General features: G+C 43.5%; 1 long non-coding RNA gene across 1 annotated transcript; it reads right to left on the bottom strand.

Annotated features, from left to right (window-relative positions):
* Positions 1 to 1,133: 1,133 nt before the first annotated feature.
* LOC147114634 (uncharacterized) lies at positions 1,134 to 4,297 on the bottom strand. Its single transcript, XR_015078912.1, has 3 exons — positions 4,253 to 4,297; positions 3,903 to 4,079; positions 1,134 to 2,007 (listed from the first exon to the last, which is right to left on the bottom strand). It is a non-coding gene; the product is annotated as an uncharacterized LOC147114634 (long non-coding RNA).
* Positions 4,298 to 4,978: the final 681 nt, after the last annotated feature.

Raw genomic sequence — 4,978 nt, forward strand, 5'->3', positions numbered from 1 at the left:
GGGTATTTAAAAGGACAGAAGACCAAACCTCAAAACCCGCATCCGTTAAAACAGCTGGCTTTGCTTTGGATTGATGAGCATGAATTCTGGCCCCTCATAGCTTAATCTAGTTAGGTATAGGGGGTGGGATAAGGATAAGGTGATTGTTAATGTAATTGTTTTTCCCTCGATGTGCCGTGTGTTCCCCATTCCCTATATAAGTACAGTTATTTTGTATTTGCCTGTATTTTATACTAGTGACTTCTCATAAGACTGTTTTTTTTTCTGTTTTAATAAAATCTTGGTTTTCTTACATACAAACCACTTGTCTACTCGAGTTTTCTGTATCGCCGCCTGTACCTAAGTCCGGTGTCAAGAACCCAGAGGCGTGGGAGCGATTCGGACACTCACCAACAGTCAGGGGCATAACTGACAGGGTGCACGCGCCACCCGCCACCCCCTACACTTGACAGATCGGAAATGCTGGTTTTCAGCGCATGTGCTTCGCATGCCTGAACCCGGCATTTCCGACGTCCCTATGGGTGTGTACACAGCTCGTACCCACCCATAGGGATCGGAATATCCGGCCCACAATCTTTCACCAAACACAGATTGTCACCCATTAGGGAAATGTATGTGGTTTGAAATTTCAAATGGTGATCCATGAGATGAAAGTGATGCTTGATAAGAACGCTGGGAGGGAGGGGGAACTAGGTCTCTTAACAAGAAATGTCAAGGTAGATCAAGATACCAAAACTTCACTTATAAACGTGCTCAGAGCACAGTGATGTGACTGATGAATTTGCTAGCATGCCAGGTGACTACAAAATGCAGTTGAATCAAAGAAGTATCACCAGTAGTCTAAGCACCTCGGAGAGCACCCCTCGCATTACATGTTAAAGTATAGACAGAACTGAAACTTATGATGGGGCTGAGCATAATCAAAGATCTAATAGAGCCAGCACCATCGGTGAGCTCTATGGCAGTGGCCAATAAGAAAATCTCTCATCAGTTTGTTTATGCAGCTTAAAGGACTTAAAGCAATCATTAAAGAACACCGCTCATTGAAGATTTTACCATAAGCTTGTTGAAATGCAACTCTTCTCCATTCTTGTTGTCAAATCAAGATTTGGCTAAGTGCCTTGATGACAAAATCAGTAGCTAACTACATTTAATACTCTGTTTGGACAAAAGAAATTCACACACAAATGCCATTTGGCAACTCATCAGTTGTATTTAGGTGTCAGTCTTGGCTCAGTGAGATGCTAATCCAAGGCCCCGTCTGCCTTTTCAGGTGGACATTAATGTTCCCCTGGTAATATTTGAAGAGCAAGGAGTTCTCCTGGTGTGCTGATCAACATTTCTCTCTCAATCAACATGACTAAAACTGATTATTTGGTCATTTATCTCGGTGCTGTGTCTGGGAGTATTTCAGTGGAAAGTTCATTAATACTAGATGGACTTGAGGAAGTCAAGCTGATCGTCGGTGATATTTTGCTGTTCATAGCTATACAAAACATATACGTGTAGAGTTGATCGAACATCAGTCATGACTTGGTAGTTCTGACTCTGGACTTTCCCTGTTTGCTGGCAATAAGTGGCATGGTTGGCAGCCAGTTATCTCCACTGACTAGATGGGCATCACCTTGACTCGCAGCTCCATGTGTGCCCTCCCTGAAAGTCAGCGTTTGGTCACAGAGCATGGCCGCTAGAAGAGGACTGCTCTGCTGATCTAGGGTATATGATGTAGCTACTTCCCTGCTATACTAAACCTCGAAGACAATTTGTGTGGCAGTATTCTCTGCCAACAGAGGCACTTTATGAGACTATTTAGTTTGTGTTATTCTACTCCAACCAATTGTAAATAGAAACCGACAGCCCCACTCTAAAAAGAGATCCCCGTTCTCCCTCCCAATAAGTTGTTCTTCTCTTCAAAACAATTCAAGACAGAGTTCTCTAGCACGTTGGACTCTTTAATTTCTCTCTCACTTCTCATTTACCACCACAATAGTCTTCGGCTCTGTTTACCTGATCAAAAAAGACAGTTGGGATAATTAAGTATTTGTAGACTACAAAAGTAAAATGTGCACATATGCTCATGAAATTAAAGTAAATGCTTGCTTTCAGATGAAACTTTTCTCACCTCAGTGAGCTGGTTTCTTCCCTTCAGCCCGTAGATGTCAGTCTTGGCTCAGTGGTGGCTTTCACACTTTGTGTCAGAGGTCATGGCTTCAAGCTCCACTCCAGGGAACTGAGCGCATAATCAAAGCTGACACTCCGCTGCAGTACTGAGGGAGGGCTGCACTGTCGAAGGGGTTGTCTTTCAGATGAGATGCTAATCCAAGGCCCTGCCTGCCTTTTCAGGTGGACATGAAAGATCACCTGAAGAGCTGGGAGTTTTTTTTTGGTGTCCTGACCAGGACATGACCCACAAACAACACCACTAAATTAATTATTTGGTTATTTATTCTCATTGCTGTGTGTGGGAGCTTGCTGTGCACAATTTGACTACTGTGTTGCCCTACATTGACTGCACTTCAAAAATGTTCCATTGGCTGTGAAGTGCTTTGGAATGTCCTGTGGCCGTGACAGGCACTATATAAATGCAAGTTCTTTCTTTACCTGTCGCTACTTCAAACACTAGGGGGAACTAAAAGTAGGCACATTCCAAACCCAAATTTAACACAATTAGAACATTTCTAAAATAAATAGAAAGAAAGGCGTGCATTTATATAGCGCCTTTCATGACCTCGGAATGTACCATAATGCTTTACAGCCAATGAAGTATTTTTGAACTGTTGTCGCCATTGGTAATGCAGGAAACTCGGAAACTAATTTGCGCACAGCCAGCTCCCACAAACAACACTGTGATAATGACCAGATAATCTGTTTTAGTCATGTTCGTTGAGGGATTAATTATGGCCAGGACACCGGAGAGAACTCCTCTGCTCTTAGAAATAGTGCCACAGTATCTTTTACCTCCAACTGGGAGGGCAGACAGGGCGTCGGTTTAACATTTCATCCCAAAGACGGATTCATTAGAAGCCCATTTTAGACCAGTGCTCATCAGCATCAGTGGTACAAAGTAAAGAAAGAAGGACTTGCATTTATATAACGTCTTTCACGATCTCAGGATGCCCCAAAGCATTTTACAGCCAATGAAGTATTTTTGAAGTGTAGTCACTGTTGTAATGTAGGAAATGTGGTAGCTAATTTGCGCACAGCAAGGTCCGACAAGCAACAATGTGATAAAGACCAGATAATCTGCTTCTTAGTGATGTTGGTTGAGGGAGACACCGGGGATAATTCCCCTGCTCTTCTTCAAAATAGTGCCATGGGATCTTTTATGTCCACCTCGGAGAGCAGACGGGGACAGGGCCTCAGTTTCACATCTCATCCAAAAGACAGCACCTCCAACAGTGCAGCACTCCCTCAGCACTGCACTGAAGTAACAGCCTAGTTGTTTGTATTCAAATCTCTGGCGTGGGATTTGAACCCACAACCTTCAGATGCAGAGGCGAGAGTGCTACCCACTGAGCAACGGCTAGCACAGTGCAGCATGCTCTGAAGGCTGCAAGAGCAGTTGTGAGATGCTCCTGCTGGCTCTGGAAGGTAGAATGTTTTTCTTCCTTGAAATAAATAAAACAGCAGATATGGCTCTGAAATGGCCTTTTGTGTAGGTATTTCAACCACACCAGCTCAGGTAATGCATTTTAAGAATACAGATTAAAACTCCCTCTACATGTAAGTGTCAAGCACTTCCAAGTGAAGTATTGGCTAGCTTCACGCCCGAGTTAAGCTCAGGTCAACTTGTTGCATCAAAAGCTGAGCTTATGGCAGCTATCAGACAGCTCCCAGTAGCTGGTTCGACTCTCACCTCGGCAAAATCCTGGACAGATGGGAATCTCAGTAAAGATGCTCACCTTTACAATCATTGCTGAAGCTTCTTATTGTACCCATCTTCAAAACTGGGGGTTTTGGTCCCAGCAGAACTGCTCTGTGAACCCAGCGACCTTTTCCAGTCCCAGTTAGTGTGATGAAGATTCAACTCCTTTCTCTCCACATTCCTGAGATACTGTTCACTCCAAGAATGTTCGAATCTAAAAATGAATAATATTAATTCTAGAATCTAAGTGGAATACAATGGGACTATTTTTGTTACTATGATTATAATTAATGTGAATATATTTGTAACTCATGAAATTTGGTTGAATTACTTATCTTAATATTAATTTGTTCTTTCTTGCCCCCTATTTATATACACTAAACTCACTCGCAGTGTCAGCTGCCAAGTCCAACTCCTCCCGTAGTAACTCCCACTGATGCTGTGTAACCAGGGGTGTAATCCTGTCTCCAGGTGACTTCACAAAGGAGCCAGGAACCATGTCACAAAGCAGCCCAAGCCTCTCCTAGTCTAGGTATTACAGGGTCACATGCCCAGGCTCTGCTCCTGGCGTGCAGTCTCACTGGGCATGAACACAGGTTGTACAATCAGTCCTGTCTCCAAACCTACTCCCATATACTGAGACTCCAGGCAGGGAGAACAGGCTCCCAAAATTACCACTTATAAATTATCACTCCCATCCTCCAAATGTGAGGTCCCACTATTCAATGGCCCCTATGTCCACCTCTTGCTTTATACACCAGAAAGTCGCCCCTCTCTTTATATCAGCCAATGTGTCTCTCTCCTCCTGCTTTGGCAGATTGTGAGAATGGTGTTTGGGATAAGGCAATAATAGTACAACCTCCTTTTTGCTCTGAAACAAGTCTATACCCTGTAACATGATGGGCGTCAGAGGCAATTAGTGAAAGGATCTTCAGGGGTAACAAGTGGTGTGTATTTGGAGCATTAATTGGAGCGAGCATTGTGGGTATTAATGGGATATAGCTCCTTCTACACTGTCCCATCAAACACTCCAAAGACAGGTACAGCATGGGTTAAATACAGAGTATAGCTTCCCACTACACATTACCATCTAACACTCCCAGGCCAGGTAAT

Source organism: Somniosus microcephalus, chromosome 7, assembly GCF_052327205.1.
Source record: "Somniosus microcephalus isolate GS21.2 chromosome 7, FLI_Smic_1.0, whole genome shotgun sequence".
Taxonomy (NCBI): Eukaryota; Metazoa; Chordata; class Chondrichthyes; order Squaliformes; family Somniosidae; genus Somniosus; species Somniosus microcephalus.